The sequence below is a fragment of the Protomyctophum bolini genome (genome assembly GCF_963924005.1).
Source record: "Protomyctophum bolini genome assembly, chromosome: 19".
Lineage (NCBI taxonomy): Eukaryota > Metazoa > Chordata > Actinopteri > Myctophiformes > Myctophidae > Protomyctophum > Protomyctophum bolini.
In genome coordinates, this window is record NC_137880.1 from 16244761 (window position 1) to 16264210 (window position 19450).

General features: G+C 41.7%; 1 protein-coding gene across 1 annotated transcript in view; it reads right to left on the minus strand.

The window, feature by feature from the left end:
* The window catches only part of lrfn2b (leucine rich repeat and fibronectin type III domain containing 2b), a gene marked incomplete at its 3' end in the record, with an annotated part of 54888 nt that extends 35985 nt beyond the window's left edge, over window positions 1-18903 (minus strand). Inside the window, exons 1-2 of the mRNA XM_080790272.1 lie at window positions 18830-18903; window positions 8962-9064 (exon numbers count right to left, since the gene is read on the minus strand). The remainder of the gene's footprint in view (window positions 1-8961; window positions 9065-18829) is intronic.
* Window positions 18904-19450: the final 547 nt, after the last annotated feature.

Genomic DNA, 19450 nt, shown 5'->3' on the forward strand with positions numbered 1-19450 from the left:
TGGAAGTATTGAGTTTGATAAACCTCCAAACAAAAGGACCATCTTTGGTGATTGGCTTATAATGAAACAAAGATTTCCTTGGCACACGTTTGCACTTGGGAAAGCCATTAAGTATGGCAGCCACATTTTCACATCGCTCCAAAGTATGAACAACAGTGGCCAATGCAGTATCTCTGTGTATACTGTATGTCTATGAGTTTACTGTACTGTACTGTACTGTACTGTACTGTACTGTACTGTACTGTACTGTACTGTACTGTACAACAGTCGGTGTGTGGTCTGGGCTGTGGTGTGGAGAGCATGTGCAGTTGTATGGTCTCCCTGTGATTCAGCAGTGAGTTTGTGGTTGGTGTCTGGATGGCAGTGGTGGAAAAAGTACTTTCATTATTCCACAATTTTATTTAGTTTTACATACATGCTAATTAGCGATACCACAATGTAGAAATACTGTGTAGACAAAGCCACACTTGGCGAGCTTGTAGGTATAGTATAGAAGTCTAAAATAGGGCTTAAAGGGGAATACCACTCATTGTCAACATTGAACTACCGGTATTTTAATGATTTAAATCTGTAAAATGTAAAGTTTTCAAATAATTGTAGTTGAATACAAAGAAAAGTACAATATTCATTTGGAGTTAGTATAGAAAAGTTTAAATAGTCATGTAATATTGTCCAATCTGTATGGTATGGCGTATGCTAATACAATATAAATTATACAATTGGGGTGGTTGTATTTTGTCTCCCTGCTCTTCTAACGAGACATTTAGATATTTCAAAGATCACATATCACCTTCACCTATAGACACCTATTCAATGAGAAGGGACAGCAATGTGTTAAGCTGTGGCTGAACCACATCTAGCCAAGTGTTGTAACTGACTGTCTTGTGGACACGACCCTGAGCAAGCAGGCAGGCTCTATTTTTTCACTTTCCACCATTGGCTGGAGTGAGATGACCATGTGATCTGCTCGGGGGGTGCCTCAGGCTGTAGTCAGTGGCAGCGTTTCATTGGTGGCGGGCTGGATTGTGTTCCTCTTTTTTTCAAACATTTTGGTTTGCTGTTTTTCTCTTTCTCATCTGTTTACTGTTTCTGTTACTTGTCAAATTCAGTGCGTAAAGCACTGCAACTCTGTTTTAGATGCTTTTAGGTGCCATTATACAAATGGACACAAATGACTAATCATACAGTATGCCCCATTTCATATAGTGAAAATAGTGCAACGCATTGTAGATCTGCTATTTATTATTTATCTTTCTTTTGTACATTTCTTGAAAATGTTTGAATTATTTGGGAAAATATATATATATATAATATAATCATTAATGTGCTTCGTAATTTGTTATTTTGAATACTTTTTAAAATGCATGTAATCCAGTTAACACAAGTATAAATTAGACTGAATTAATTAATATCTGGGAGTATCTGTACTTTGGCTCAAGTAATGGCTTTGAGTACTTTGTCCACCACTGGTGTATGGTTTATTTTACAAGCAAAAAAATCCAAGGAAAAGGCAAAAACTATAATCCGCAGAAGTTACAATAGTCCACTCAGGAACAACAAAAACAACGTAGAAAGAGAGCCAAGACAGAACACACAAACTTGTACAAAGTGAGCAGAGTGATGAGTCCAGTTTTATAGGCTTTAAGCCGATTAGTCAAATTGTCACAGGTGAGTAATGGACACAGGGAACTGAAGAGCTACATTCACGCTAGCGGCGCCAAAAGCTAAAATACAACGTATGTGTGGCCAGCTCTACTGTCGCCTTGGAGTTCTGCTTGACATATGCTCGTTAACGTCATTAAGCGTGCGGCTGTGTGTGGGAGAGACGAAAGTGAGAGAAAATCGAGAGTTAAAAAGAACAGGGAGCTGGCTGATGGCAAGAATGAGTTTTCCTCTCATTACAAGATAAAACAAATAAGAGACAGAGGGCCTTCATGCACCTTGTACAGTACACAATGTGTGTCGATGCAGACTTTGCCTGAGGAAATTACCCACAGATCATAGCGTTGTTATCGTTAAAATATGGGGATCATGGGGAATCTTTCTCATTAATACATTATTTCTTTCTTTTTTGCTGCTCATTCTTAATGAGCAGCAAGCTGATCCAAGCTGCTGATCCAAGCTGCCAATCTGAACATAGCCTCTGCATTGAATTGTAATACAAACACTAACACTCTCAGGGTACATACCATATTCATGAATAGGGGGATGGCTTGTCACCTTTCATACATACATGTAACACTATAGTTAGACGGATGACAGGCAAATGCATCTGCTTAATTTTGAGCAGATGCTCCTGATAAGCTGATTCAGTTCGTCAGGCGATATCTGCAATCGAGCATCTCTAGAAATCTAGCACAATCTCAGCTCTTACAAAGATCAAAGTCATTCCTCATGTCCCCCGTTGGGCGGAAGCAGCCTTCCTGGGTTTCCCTAACAGGCAGAGATCCACATCATGCACCGTGAGGGTCAAGAGGTCATCGGGATTTGAGGCAAACTCAAACAGAGTGCGCTCTGGCAGCCACAGATAATGGCTTCTGCGGAAACCGTGGATCAATTCTTGTCAGAGCATGGAAAATATCTTTCATTAAAGGAGAGCGGAAAACAGCCATAACACATTCATTATTGTGTTATAAAAATATCTGCGGAACAAAAAAAAGAGTGGAAATCTCCACCAGGAGGCAAACCCCATTTATACTGTACAGTCTGACGCAGTATTGCCTAACTGTGTGTGTATCTCCCCTCTCTCCGTCTCCCTATTGTCTATATGTTTATAACATAAAACAATGGGGGTCCATGTTCTAATGATTAGACCATGGACCCCGATTGTTTTATGTTTTTAATCTACACACTGTAAAATCCACAGTGCTAATTTAACTTCAGAATTACAGACCCGTAAAGGGTCCATTCGGGCCCCTTAGTGCGCCACACATTCGATGACATCACCGGCACAGCACTCTGCTAGACGTCCAGATGAAATGCCTTATGACACCCTATTTGATAATACAGTACATTAGCCAAGGACCGCTTGGCTTATTCACAAGAGCTTGTGAGTAAATAATAACTATGGTACGTAGGACCCATTGGAACACAGGTTATGTTTCCCTATTTCCTGAAACATAACCAGGGGTGACATAAAAAGTTGAAATAGGGAGATAAGCTACAAGCTTTCTGCCCGACAGCAACGATAGTGTGGTGGTGGTGGTGGTGGTGTGCATGATCTATAAACGAGAGCCTTCATTCTATTAATGTGAGAAGATGCAGGTCCCCAGGTCCTTGGACCTCATGTATTGAGGTCGTAATGTGAAAATAATTGAATGCAATTATGGCGGCAGTGGCTTAGACAATCCTAGACAATGGGTCTGGGACCCCCTTTATGTTTCCTATTCAAAAGATTAAAAAATAATAATAATTCAAAAACAGTAAATGGAAAAAAGAAAGAAAAACTAATGTATATTCAATTTCTTTTTAAATTGGGCGTAAGTTATATAAATTCATATACAAATTCGGTTATAAATTCATGTATTTTTGTAAGTTTGGGTCCCGACAAGACACCACATTTATCTTAAACCCCTAGCTTAGTAGATAGAGCGGCTGCCCGGAACAGGGAGCTTCACGGTTCGATCCCCAGCTCATCCTAGCATTGTGCTGAAGTGTCCTTGAGCAAGACCCCGAATCCAAAACAGCTCCCGAGGGCCAGGTTGGTGCCTTTGCATGGCTGCCTCTGCCGTCTGTGTGTGGGTGAATGTAGCACACACCTTGTAACACTTTTGGATAAAGGCGCTTTCTAATTACAATTACAATGTTTTGACATCTGAATTACAGGATAAGGCTGTATTGCCATGGAGGGGAGTAAACGGGAGCTTTTAAATTTGTATTCAGCTGAATAAAAGAGAAACGATTCAAGCATTAATTTTCTAAAGGAACACTAAATTAACATCATTATTAATATATAATAAATTAACGTAAAGTAACTAAGCACATTATTAGTGGCACATGCATATTATAATGTAGCTTGTTTAACCACAGACTCTGATAAGAATTGACATGCATGTTTGATTTGGGAGGTCGCTTGTGAGGACAGCTATAGAATGATGCATAATTACTTACAGAGGATTATCACAGCAACATGAACGTGACTCTCTCATCACGGGCTATACTGCCAACCAGCAAGCATGAGGCCAATTCCAGGCAGAGTCAATAACTTAATTTTTCTCCCCTTTTACTTGATCAGCTGTGGTGCCCCTCATCGATACCATGCTTTTAGCAGGTATCGATATGAGGGACTCGGTCACATGCTGAGGGACTCAATGACATACTGTATAGGAGTTTGTTTGCATGCAGGTAGTTAGATGCCTCAGGGTGTTTCTGGGGTCTCTTGACTGTGACATAATTTGTTATTGCAATTTTGCAGTCAATGTCATGTATATGTTTAATCTATAGTCTAGACCAGTGGTTCTCAAACCCTCAGGGTTCATTAAGGGGGTCTGTAAACCACATCCAAATACAGCTTGTTTGTTTAACTGTTAAACAAACAAGCTCTATTCGGAAGATTAGATTTTTTTTATTGTATTATTTTCATTTTTTTATTGAAAATATAGCTACATTTGTACCCCCCGCCCGACTGCCGTGTGCATTTCCGGTCAGTTGGTCAAGGCCAGTTAACTATGAAATCGTGCATTTCCCGTCAGTTGGTCAAGCCCCATATATGGTCATGCCTTGTGACATCACGTGATGTCGTCATCAGATCCCTCGTGTCATCAATATTGGCCAGCAACTATACATCTCACCTCAAACTCTTAGTTCTCCATATATGGAGCTGACCTGTTCTAACATTCCATTCCATACTTTGATCCTTCCCCATCCATCCTTCCTCTTCGATGTCTCCCTTTTGACTGATACCTGTCCATTTAAACTCTAGACAGGCCTGCCCCAAAGTTATTAGTGCAGCCGAGCCTGACAATTTTGACGTGATGTAATCACACTGTCATGTCAGATTAGAATAACTAATTAAATTATTATTACTTTCTTTCCCATATTTCTTCAGACAGTCATCTTATCATAATGCTATTCAAAATTTAATAATCATCTATTCTCCACAAAGGGCAGGGAATTGGAAGGTCACAAAATCTGTTTGTTTAGACCGATGCACGTCCCCGGTATGCTGCTAACCGGACTAGCTATATATTTTTAATACGGTAGCGCCTGTTTGAGTCTTGTCAATAGTGGGTGCTTCAGGACCCTCAGTCAGCACACTCCTTCCCGCCCCCATATTCACGCAGCTCCAGTGCTTATATAGGCTGCTGGCCAGCATATGAGGGCTGTTTCTTGATTTAATGGCAACCGGTGGAAATTAACGGATGACCAGCTGACTTTTATTTGAAAGAAAATAAATGACTACAGAATGGGTTAGTGCAGTATAGGTTGCTTATACATATTTTAAGTTTTTCCAGTAAACTTAGGTCAGAATTTAGAATGTGGTTTTAGAATCGGCCTTAGGTCTAAATGGGTTAAACCCACAATGTCTAGATTTGTTAAAAAAAAAGACCCAGTAAAAATCCAGTAAAAAATAGATAAAAGATCACAGCGTTATTTATTCATGAATTCCCAAATCCCGAATTCCCGTATACGAAAACAATGAACCACTATGTTTTACTCTGATTCAAAGGACAAAGACATCATGTCAAAACATGTTAAGCTCCTATTCTTTCAGACAAATAAAGCAATACATCATTTCAGAATACACTGCAACAGTTGTTGCAGTGTGGGAATTGCTGTCACCCTGATTGCTCTTAGCATGCCTGAGGCGATGCCCATCGCATGGCACATCGCATTAGCATGCCCGCCAAAATGTCAGTCTTTGTATCGCCTGCACACTAATATGTGACCAAGTAACATAACATTGAATTACCATCATTAACAATAGAGTAAGAATTACATTTATTATTAACCAGACTGGGGTCCGGCAGGGCTCTATAGGCTAAATACAGATTGTTTTTTTGCAACAAAACAAAAGAAAATGCTGGTCACACAGACCTGATGATGTCCTGTTCCTGGAAGTAAGTAATCAGTGACACAGAGATTGTGGTTAGGCTGGAAAGTATGTGCGTGTGTGTGTGTGACGTGTGTGTGTGTGTGTGTGTGTGTGTGTGTGTGTGTGTGTGTGTGTATATGTGTGTGTGTGTGTGTGTGTGTGTGTGTGTGTGTGTGTGCGTGCGTGCGTGCGTGCGTGCGTGCGTGCATGCGTGCGTGCGTGCGTGCGTGCGTGCGTGCGTGCGTGCGTGCGTGCCTTAGAGGGCAGTAGAGACAAGAGAAGAGAAGAAATGGCAAGAAGAGATGCAGAACAAGATAAATAGAGGAGAATGATAGAGAGAGAGAGAAAGAGACAGGCTAGTAAGGGCTCATAGATATCGTTGCTGTCGGATGTAAACCTTGTACCGTAATTTCCGGACTATAAGCCGCACCTTTTTACCCATGATTTGAACCCTGCGGCTTATACAACGGTGCGGCTTATCTATGGATTTTTACAGCTAACGCAGAGCCATCTAAGGCTCTGAGCTAACGAAACGGCCACTAGGGGGCCACCTGCGGCTTATAGTCCGGTGCGGCTTGTATACATACATATTTGGGATTTTCCCTAAATTTGGCTGGTGCGGCTTATATTCAGGTGCGCCTTATAGTCCGGAAATTACGGTATGTTCAAAACTGTCACCTTATTCATATTTTTATTTAATGGTGGCACATTGTGATCTTGCTCTTTTCACTACTTCTGTGCGACACACTTGTTTGATGAAGTAGGTCATTAATTTACGAAAAAGCATAAACAGTTGAAATAATGGAGATACGAGGTTTCTGCCCGACAGCAACAATATTCAAAGAGGAAATGAGAGTGGAGTTGTTGCTTGCCATGGGTGGCAGGTGTTTAGACAGTGATACAATGAGAGGATTTGTCATACCACCCACATCATGCATATCCACTGGCTTATTTACAGCTGCTGAGCTCAAACCAAACAAGTCCAAAACAAGTGAAGACATTTTGAAATGACAAGTTCCCTTACTGACTGACTGACTGACGATAATATAGAAAAAATACACCCAGACTGTTGCTAAGGTACTAAAATGTGGCATTGTAGCTCCTTTTCAAAAAGCAGGTGTCAGCACTGTAAACTATTCAATTCTTGTATTCTTCTCAGGTTACTATCTTGCTCTCTTGTTTAGCATTAGGCTTTGCCGTGTCCTTGAGCAGAGCACACAGAGAATGCAACCCAAGACGTGACAAAACCGACATTTTAAGACCAGCTCCTCCAAAAATGCAACCTATAGCAATAACAAAACCAAGAGTCAAATTCCGTTTATGGTTTTAAGTGTAAGGCGCATGGAACATCAACTACCAGGATACAAAGAAAGGTAACTAATGTTAAATGTACATAGAATGTATTATCATTCATGATATGACTCACTCAAGTGTAGCATCGCAGCACTTGTCCCTGTGTGACAGTATATACTGTATAGTGAAACCTAGTACCACTCTCGTATCAGTGGCATTTAAAAAAAACATAGCGGCGGTATGCAAAACTATAGTTTCACCTCAACATATTATTGTATAAATTCCACTAGGCTCGTATTTCACGTTGGACTATCTTGTCCTTGATCATCGCCTGCCCTTCCAGGCAGTTGGAGATCGATGTAATGTGGGAGGGCTAGCACACAAATGCCCTCGAAGACAGAGGAAACATCTTGTGTCGATGCCCTTAAAGACAAGAGAGCCATTGATGTCTAGGGCATCTAGGGGTTAGTCTGAAGAGTAATGAAGCGAAGCCCATGCAGACAGTCTCTTGGATGGATGCTGGATACTTGTGTGTGAGTGACCATTGTGGTCATTCTTAGCATATTACTGGAAGTATATGTAAAATACTTTGTAAATGTATAAGGGAAGAGAAGTAGTAAGAACTGGAAGTGGAACTAGTGCTGAGCATGAACCCTGGTGACCCTTTTCTGGTCTACAAGTTCGCGTTGTGAGCCGTTAGATTTGACAGAGGAAAAGTGGGGATCAAGTATAGACACCTGGCAGACCCTGGTCAACTAAGTATAATAAGTGGTTACAATAATGTGCTTATATATAATATATTGTGGCCTGATCATATAGTAAACTGAACAAAACACGGAGTGCTCTAGCTGTAGCATTTCTTTCAAATGTGAAGTGCATTATAAATTATTATAAAGTGCCACAGACACCTCTACAGGGTATTCCTACAGCGAGTCAATAAACAGCAGCTCACCTTTTTTATTACAAATTCTATTCTAATTTCATCATTGTATAGTCATACGGTCTGGGTCTGGATGAAAAGAATATCCAGGACTAAAGCCCTGGATACAGCCCAGGTCTATGGACACCTCTGACTGTAACCACAAACAACATTTCCTGTAATTGGTGCGGATAACTTTATTGATCCAGACCATCGTAAAGACTGTCTCACCAGCAACACATTGGAGGACAGAGAACTCAGATTTTTTGCAATCCACGGTTCGGTACAGATGTAGCAGCTTAAGGTTCTGCCCACCATTGATTTGTAGGTGAATGAATAATGTAACGTCCAACATGCTGTGATGCAGAATTGAGCAGGCCTTGGCATGGCCTTAGCCATGCTTACTGGCCTTCACATGACCTGCTTTTTCACCCGTAAGATAAAAACAAATGATACAGCCTCTACTGTGTCGGATGCAAATTCTCCTCACTACTCCTCACCAAGGGCTTTTATTTTGCACGTCAAACACGCCTGTGTTCAGTTTTGCTAATCGGAGGAAATGTTTTGCATGAGAATAGATCCCAAAGCAGCTGTGGGTACAAGATGGCAACACTCCCATGTTCTTTCGTTGTAAATTACCTCGTAACTCTCTCTTGCAACGGGTCATGGAGAATAACATTAAAGCCACGCCTCCTTGCTCCTGATTGTCTCTTACCTGTACGGCGGTGTCTCTCTGCCATAGGTTCACTTATGAGGTCTGGACCCGGCAGTCACAGGCTCCGCCCTCTTCTACTGCCACACCAACAGAACCTGACAACCTTTAGACAGCACAGGCAGAGAGCACATTGTTACATGGTTTGGAAAGTAACACATACACATTTGATTTAGTTGCATAATTCTACATTTCAGCACCGGCTGGCTGTTTGCGCACCTACACGCAAGTGGAGTCTGGAGGTTGGAACTAAGTGCTCGTTGGAAATAACTCAATGGTCCTGCGTACCACCCGTTTCTAACTTACACACAATGCAGGAGGCAGCGGGACGTTGCGTTATTGAAAATGAGCGCTTCCAAACTCTGACACCTGCATGGCATTTCTAGACAGAAAGTAGCTTATAAGTTATTACATGTCTATAGTGGATTTTTATGAAACAAAACCAAAAACCAAAACTTTTGTTTGCCGATGGGTTCCCAGATTGGATTCAGGCCGCCAGCCCTCCCTGTAGTAGCCAATTTTAATTTAGGACGAAGAGCTTCAACTTGCAAGAAGCATACATCACTTATAGTGATGCTGCAGTAGTATAATTTGGATAGATGGAGGACAGCTGTTATAGCCGTCACAATCATGAAAGTGTCATTGACAATCAATTGCCATACAAGTGATTTTAGAAAGGGTAGAAATAAACGTGTGAATCTGTGAATTCCATCTCTTTTTTTTACAAATGAATGAAAATGATAATTATGCAAAACAATTGCAATGGCGACTATGTAATAATTGTGACAGGCCTCTGCAGCCGCTACAATAAACTGGAACTGCAGACATCTTGGTTGCCACTGTTGCGCCTATGAGAGGAATTGCGTTTCTTTTCAGCCAGTTGAAAGTGTAAGGGAATGGTTTGGCTAGTAGTTACTAATATACAATGGCTGGTGCAGGATAGATGCTTGTCAGGGTTATTGGATGTGCTAGCTGGCCAGTCGTCATTCATTTTCAATGATAGGGGAGCGAACTGGAAGAGGAAGTAGTGGTGGATTCTCACGCGGCGAGGGAAGCAAGCTAGTTCCTGTCAAAATATCATGTTTGTGCTCGTCTGCCTTCAAACTCCAACCCTTATCCTAACCCTGCGCCCTAGTGTTACATCATCCTGAGTTTTTTCTAAGATAGTAGAGAGTTATGCCTATTGACAGATTAGGGCTAGCTAGGTTTCATGCTGATTTTGCTGGTTTTGTCATGCCAAATAAAAAGGCCTATGAATAAAAGGAAAATAAATAAAAAAAATGTTTAAAAAAAAACCATACGGTATACGGTAGCTACTATATACAGTACGTGCCTGGTGGCACATGTATAGTCGAGTCAGTTAGTGCATTGATTCTCCTTGGAGCCATGACCCAAGTTTTAATCTGACTCCTATGTCGTCTCGCATGCATTTCCTGTCTCTACACTCTCCAAAAAAGAAAAACAGACAGAATATTGCAATTGAGCACACAAGTGCGTGCTACAGTATGTCATCCCACTGGCACTTTGGCAGGTGAGCCAGTAGGGCACAACAGCCAGAAATGTGTAGGGAGGATTAATTGCCATAACAACTAAAATTGGGAGAAAAGGGGGTAAAATTAATTGGCTGCTCTAAATTAAGAATACATAAATAGTGTTATCTAATCCTGGTGCCATGGCCGGACAAACAGTTTTTTAATACGTTCTACTTTTTGGCATACCACAGAGGCCTGCGGTACTGTGAAAAGAGCCTCTGCTCATTGCCAGTTTGGAGGGCTGCTTTTAACACTTTGATATGGTCGTGACTCTTGTGAAATAAATACAATGGGACCTTCCAAGCGGAGAGCACAGAGAGTACAAATGATAAGTGGAGGGAGGCTGCTTCATCACGTGACATTCATTTAACACTCATAAAGGCAGGTGGGCCTAAATAAACGCACAGAAATATACAGCCACGGTGTTGACCCACTTAGAGCCACGACAAACCTATTGTTCCGTTGTATCTGATCTTTTAAGAAGTTGGTGAAAAGTTTATTCTTTCACCTGATTTACCAGCACTTTAGAACTGCCTCCCAAGTAGTTATCGGACCACAAAAAGGGAGCCGTTGCAATGGTGGGATTACTTTATTGTAATAATAGATCGTTAATTATATACCGCCCCTAGCCCTCCCCACACCCACACACTTTCTCACAGGCTAATGAAAATATAGCCTCATTTACTCAACCCTGTACTGTATGTAGCTCAAATATTAGAGGAACTGATGAAGAGATTCTACCCAAATAAGTCGGTGTCCGGTAATGATTAATTGCACTACAACTGGCTCAGTTTCAGGCCAAATCCTCACGAGATCAGCTCCGGTAACATCAATGTGAACTAGTCCCGATTGAGGGCCCAGTAGGAAGGAAGAGTAATTAAAATGACCGTGGCATCCAGATGTGGTCACAGTACAATGTCTGACTTTATTTGTAGTTTAGTGATTTACTGTGTTGCTGTAGTTGTCGTCGTCGATATTGTTACTGGTCGAGGTGTAGGATTGATTGAATACTGAGTGTATATTGTATTGAATACTGATCGGGTGGAAACCTTGTATGTCCACAACAAAAATTGGAAAAAAATGGAAGACCCTGATGTAAACTAAGTCTTAGTGCTTTTTCTGGTTATATCTTCATGTCATTATTTGTATTGATCTGTACCTTCTAACTGTACCCATTCTGTGTGAATACAATTTCCAATCAATCAATCGTGACCTGAACATTGTCCATAGCAAAGGCGTGTTGTGAAAGCGAAGCTGTGTTCACAGCTTGGAGTCATCGAAATTGTGAAAGTGCGCCATCTAGAGGCTACTATACATATACGGTCATAGTGACATCACGCCTAATGACATGTCACGCCACCATATATATCCATATATGAAAATCACAACACTGACCTAATTTAACCCTGGATAACATACAGAAATTTGGATCATCACCTAGATCTGCATATATGGAGCCCAGCAACTCTACATCTGACCTCAAACCCTTAGATCTTCATATATGGAGCTGACCTGTTCTGACATACCATATGTTGATCCTACCCCACCCGTCCTTCCTGTTCTGACATTCCATTATGTTGATCTGACCTTATCAAACCCTGTACACTCAAGACACGCTCCATATATGACCAGTACAGAATTCATTCCATATGTTGATCTGACCCCCCATGCCAAAGCGCCAGCGCTCACCCAGCAGTCTGCTGTCACCCAGGCGGATGCGCCCCCAGGGCGTCTTACTGGTATTATATTATATATTTTTCAATAATAATACCGTATAACATTAAGACAAGTACCGGTAACAACAGTGAAAATTTAGTTGATAAATACTAATGATTGCAAGTTTGGTTTGCTGAAAGTCAAATAATTGGTGAAGACTATTCCAGTTGTGGGATGCTCTAAGAAAGAAGAAAGAAGAAAGAATTCTGAAAGATATTGGCTATAGGGATGCCAAGGTTGAAACTGTTTCCACTCCAACATGCAGAGTAAACAGAGTGGCGTGAGCTTCAATCCTGGGTTTGGATCATCGACACTGCATGCAATCAGTTGTAAAAAGAGAATCCTGAGAAAATATTTAACAAATCCTCCCTCCTGAGTCCTTATTATGCTCAAGTACAACAGAAAAGTTCTAGCCAAAAAGAAAGAAAGAAAGATAGTCAGAAATATCGTCCCTCTTTCTCTTTTGTTTTTGTAATGTATTTTTTTCTTCCCCCCGCGAGCCACGCAATCCCTGCTCCATCTCTGTTCATTATTGAATGTAATTCTGACCCTTGGACACCCTGCGAGGGGGATTTGGTATTCATCATTTCCCTCTGGGAGAGAGAGAGAGAGAGAGAGATAAAGAATGCTTGTGGGTGTTCCGCATGGAACAGCTTTATGTCAGTGCAAAACAGAAATGTACCTCAGGCGAACCGTATGTCAAAATCCTGCTTGCGCACATAAACTGATGAGATTCGCCACGATGCAATGCAACACACATGGTGCAGTGCCAATGGCATCGCCTGCACTATTGATACCTGTGCACCTTTTCATTCAGGCCATATTTAGTGTTTCATTAACACTATCACTACATCATAATTACATGTTACATTATATAAATACTTGGTGCTTCAACAGACGTCTTGTCTTTGAACGGCAAGAACGAGAGCTGTAAGCTCTGTGGAAGCTAATTCTGTAGTAATAAGGTCATGAACTTTGACACTATAGGCCTGCTGCCTGTCTGCATATGCTCGCACGCGTACATGCATGCACACACGCACACGCACACAGACCATTTGAGAACACATACCACATACTCTCGCACAAGTAGGAACCAGGCAAACAGCAGCTCCAAGGACATGAAAGTGTGATATGCCTATGACTAAGATGATGTACTGTACTGTACTGTACTGTACTGTACTGTACTGTACTGTACTGTACTGTACTGTACTGTACTGCTTTTTCTTTGCTTTCTATTGCTGCTATTCTTAATTATTATATATATTTTTTAATTGTTATTGCCACTATATGTTGGTGTGTGTGTGTGTGTGTGTGTGTGTGTGTGTATATATGTTATACGTATAACAATTACAATATCTTGAATCAGAACTCAGCTCAGCATGCAGGAAACGCCATCTGACTTATTCAATGGCTGCATCTACACATGCTGCTGGCAGGAGGCTCTTGCATAAATCAGCAGCCGAGCAATTACTAATCGGACCGTTAATATTTCTAGGGCTTCGTCACAACAGGCGATAGCAGCACTGAGCCCACCGCTGCCATGCAGGGCAGGTCACAGTGCTGTTAGACAGACAGACACAGGGGCTAATAGGTTTCACACAGTGGGGGGAGTCATTGTGCAAGAAGGCTCCTCTCGAAGAAATTGAGCTAATCCGTTCCGACAGAAAATCACTGCTGCACAGAAAATGTTTAATAACACACTTCCAATAATTATGTGTGGTACACCTGCAAAGCTCATTAGGTCATAGTTATCAAGATGAATGAGTCATTGCCTTTTTTTTAAGCAATTAAAAGCGAGAAAAATGGGACATAATGAATTTGATGGAACGACTTAACCGTGTCATAATGGAGTATAGCATTTTTCCAAAAGGTGCCATTGCCTTTAAGAGAAGACTGTGCAATCCATTATCCTTTACCCATTACCCATTATCCCCAGTACAATCTTGGCTCTCACCCTCTTTCACATGGAAGAGTGACGCGTTGCTGCCTTGGAATACAATTATATTTGATGCAGAAGCTTGTTTTGTGTGTCCAGACTCCAGCAGCTCCTCTATCTCCCTCTAGAAGAGGTTTCACATCCACCAGAACCATATGGATGCATAACAGCCAAGAACACTCGTCATTTCATTAAGCCACAACTCGCTCAAATCTTAAGCAGTTTTTTTTTAATTCAAAGTTCTGTGTAATCTATGAGATTCCAGTTTTCATTTGGTATATAGATCGTGATTGTATTGTCCCTCTATGAAATGGTATCAAGCAAAAAGCTAAATTTGGATAATCTGATTAATTAAACAGACTTGTGTTTTCTACTCCAGAATTTGGGTAATCCACAGAGAGGTGAAGAAAATGCCAGCACTCATGGTATGTCCTTTTACATGATTGTATTACCTCTGAGAATGAAAACGTACACGTTTCGGCCTGTATGGCCTTCCTCAGCGTTTGTCATAATCCACAGAGAGACCACACCAAACGCCCCACGGCAAAAACAACAAGCTAGCCATTTAACTCACTGATGGGACCTTAGAGTATATATGAATAGAGACGGCATCCGAGTTCTCCTTCCATCCACTTGCATTAAGTTGCTCAAAAGCGCATGAGGCGATTTCACTCCTCCTTCCGCGTAGGAACAGAGTGCATTCTGGGATGGATTTGCCCCAAACACATGAACGCGTTGCCATTGAATGCGCACGAACGCGCACGAGCGTGCTGCCGTCTTGAACGTGCACAATGATAGTCAACGGACCAGCGCGTTCATGTGTTTGGGGCCAGGCTGCAATACCTTCATTCGGCCACTATGTCCATTTCGCCTCAGGGTTTCCTCTGGGTGCCGTCTCTATTCATATATACAAGCGCTCCTCCATAACCCTGCACCACAATGGGTCCCATCCTTTAGAGTCTAAAGGATGGGACCCATTGTGGTGCAGGGTTATGGAGGAGCGCTTGTTTTGTGACACTCAACGTCCCAGCGTAGGTAGGCTCCGATTGGTGTTCCGTGTGTGACATCACACCTCGTCTGAGTCACTCGCTCTGTGTCAAACCTGTTTATGGTGAGCGCTAATCGGAAAACCAGATATTACTGTAGTTGTAATGAATGTCTTATTACCAAATATTCTAGTTTGAACAGCCGCGTCTCGTTTAACTGTCCTTGAGCATGACAGCAAAGCCTTATATTCTCACTTGTACATTTCTCTGGATAAGAGCCTCTGCTAAATAATTTAAATATAGTCTTGGTCAGTGCAATGTCATCTACCACTCCCCCCTCCCCACATCATTTTTCACTTCCCCTCCACATCTCAAAAGGAAAATGATGTAATGTTCTATTGCAAATAAAAGCCCCCTTAAGTCTCATCCTCACCCTCTGATGCTGTAGCTCACGTCGCTAAGAACATGTAGGCTCCATATTACAATGAAATATTCAACAGTAGGTAAGAGCCCCTTGTTTTTGTCACCCCTTGAGTTATAGCCTCCTCTAATACGCAAACATTCACCGTCTGGTATTTATGTGTTGTCTGGCTGCATCTTAGCACCCATTTCCTCCACGCCGTATTTCCTATACGAGAGAGAGTGGGCAGTCATCGCCACTTTGAATCCATCTCATCCACTTAAGCCATATTTTATACTTCAAAGTATGACGGTGATATTTGCAACAAATGTTGCTAATATACTGCGATGTGAAAAGCTCACAACTTGCAGCTTGTAGATGTCCTATTTAACACATTTTTAACCCTGGATGTGTAAAAGAAAATGTTCGCCTATAAATGCAAAAAAGGGACGTTGAAAGTTGATAAGATGAGTTTTAATGAGGCAGAAATAGCGTTGAAAGCAGGATGGCATCACAGATGGCCCACAAGAGATGACAGGATACAGCCTCGGAGGGCAGTAGCTCAAGACGAAGAGCATTAGAGAGGTTTCCGGTTTGATTCCTGCTCCTCCTGGCAGTGTTACAATGTCCTTGAGCAAGACAACAAATCCTAACTGGTCCCTTATCACTGTTGCCTGCTGTTCCTAATAGTTAGGATGGGAAACATGCAGAGGACAAATTAGATTTTAGATTAGATGTTTTATTAAAGCGTCCCTGAGCAGTCCACTTCCCTTGTAGTTTAACCACTTAAGCCCAATTTTATACTTTGATCAAGCCAAACTCACACTAAAATCACATAAATTACAGTACATACCAAAATAGGGACACCGTGGTTGAAAAGAGGTTAAATTGTACCATTTGTCTGATGCACCAATAACTTACCGATATAACCCAGGTTATACGGTAGCTTGTAGATCTTCTAGTCTATACTGTATGTCTGTCTGTCTGTCTGTATCCATTTTTCTCCTGAGGGTGGGTCGACCAATAATCTGAACTTGCCCATTGGCATAGCAGGGAGTGCTGAAGATGATTCTTCACTTTCCCAAAATTATAGCTTTTTATTACCATTTTTACCTGCCCATAGCCTGGATGGACATTGGGTGGAGATGTGGACTTTAAGCCCTATAAAGTTTGTCGTGCGACAATTGTAGATGAGCTATGTAAAGTTTAGAAAATATTTGGAAAAACTTGTTGGACATACTCAATGTAGCGCCATGTTCAAAGAGGTTAGAAATAGAATCCTATTGCTTTCCCTTGTCAGATTGTATTGCTTATTCAACGAAAATAAAGACTTGCAGAACACTGAATATGTTGTTGCGAGTGGCATTCCTGCAGTTCAAAGGCATCACCGCTACGGGATGTTCCTCTCTGGTTATGGGCTTACTGTTTGTTCCCCAGCATGCTGCCGGGGGAGACAATACAAGGCTGACATTTTGGGGCCACTGTGCGAACATCCTCTGTGAAAAGAGCTCCCTCACCAGCGCATTTTAACTGTGCAAACATCCTCTGTAAAAAAAAAAGAGTGAACCCTCACCAGTACACATTCAAGGGACAAAGTATGTGCCCACTGATGAAATATTAATCTTAAATAAAAAGGCAAAGCCCGGGTGATTTCACTCTATTACAGCCAAATTATAGTGTGTCCTCGTGGAAAAGCCATTTTAAAAGGGCAGGGATGTGGCTGCTCATCGTAGGTGCTATTTATACTGTAGTCACTGCTTCTCCCTATGGCCTGCACACACCCAGCCCAAGCTTCATTATAACAACACTCCCATCTATATTCTCAAGCTACCAGGCTTGGAAACATTGCGGACATTTTTTAAATGGCATCATTCTCAATATGAGATAGGCTAAAGGTTAGAGAAGTGTAGGGTTGTGACCATGAGGGTATTTATAATAACACTGGGTATTCTTGAGTCACAAAGCTTGGAATCATTGTAATGTCACTTCGAAGAGCATGACTCTCACTGGTGATGGTGAACAATGGTCTGACCTACACAACACTGCAGGGTCAACATTTCTCAATGTAATAGTAGGTGGACCACCTCCAACCAACCATTGCAGATGTGCTAATCGTAAAGATCATAAATATAAGTCCTGGATTGTAGCTTTAATCCAGACACCACTCAAATTGCAGTTTAACAGAGCAGGATGTGCCCTTTACACAAGCATAAATTTACCCTAAAATGATAAACTCAATCAGCTATTGCCCATCTGTTGTTAGACAACCAACTAGCAATTCCAGCACAGTTCCTCCGGGTTATGGGATAGGGATATAAACAGCCGACAGGCCGTCCCTCCCGGGTATGGTAATGATAATGGTTATACGTTTGCAAAACGTCTAACTGTCTAACCCTTGATATGTATTGATATGCGGGGCTGGATAGTCAATAGCTATAGTGGAAATTAATGTGGTGATAGCTGTGGTTAATTCTTGTGCACTTGGGAAATGCTAATATTGTGTCCCCCACCCACCCACACACAGACTCCACACCACTGACTGCCTGTCTGGTGTTAGAGGCAGCCTGTGTGATGAAAATTGCCAAGGACACTGGCACCCACAGATGTTTATAATAACTTTAGTAAACTTTGGTAAGAACCTTTACACCTTCACACACCTTAAGCGCTAAGACTAACCAAAAAACTGGTTTTAATATTGTTGCTATTCTTTGAGTATTCTTTATTTTATCATTTATTATTATTATTATTATTATTGGGATCCGAGAACTGCACCAGTGCAAAGCCCTATTGACATTCCTTGTGGGGGTTCCAGGGGGTCCCCAGCAAAATGATGTATATAGGAACCAAATGGACGCTTACAGGCCATTTTGTTCCATTTGTCCATTCTACGAGTTATGGAGGGGTCTTTTCATCGAAGGCACCCCTGAAATACATTGCTACTTTATAGATAGAAGCTTATTACTGTACATTTATGTCATGTTATGGTCTGTAAATGTATGTAAATCTTCCCCCCTAAGAAACAGTATGTGTCACAAGGAAAACTTATTGAAAATAACTTCATACTTCACAGCTAACCACTTGAACCCCAGCATCCCTATTCTGGGTGAACGTTCAACAAAAATAGCAAATCTACCAGCTCACATTGTGACGGTTTGGGAACTTGTAGATTGGCTATTTTTGGACCCCTGGACTTGCGTCACGGCACCCAAGCTTTTTCGACTCCAACACTCTTTTTTTTACATAATCCACTGAAGTTTCTGTTGCATAATACTATAAACAGGGCTCCGGATGTAATACTCACAGTGATGCGGGTGGGGATTAAAAGATGGAAGTAGTGCCTGAGGTCAGGATTCCATCTTTATGCCTTTGCAAAGCCCCTGACTCACAGTTCATCCGGACCATCACAGCCCCCTGCGGAGAGGGAGAGACAAAGTGGGTGAAAGAGGGTAAAAGGACAGCCAGCTAAAGGATTGAGGGGAGCGAGAGAGAGACAGTGACAAAGGCAGTGTGAAAGGGGCAGAGAAAGGGGGAGCAAACTATAGTAGAGAGGTGTGTCAGATAGCGAGACCAGAGAGACAGAGTGTGTGGAGAGAATGAGAGGAATTTTAACACCAATCATAGCTGATATAGCCACTATCCCAGACAGAGTTAAGACCATACAATGCAGTAGCAAAGGTTGCATCATACTCTTGTGAAGTTCTCAGAACTGTCTGTGAACTTCTGCCAGCGAACAACAACATTTCACAGACTCTTTTAGAGGTTAAAAGTTCATGACACGTTCATCGATCGAGCAGCGGTGATGTTCTGTTCACTGATTTTTGTGAGAGTGCAGAGTGCACTGGTTGCTCTGCAATCTGCAAACAATGAACCAGAAAAGAGAGAGAGAGAGAGAGAGAGAGAGAGAGAGAGAGAGAGAGATATG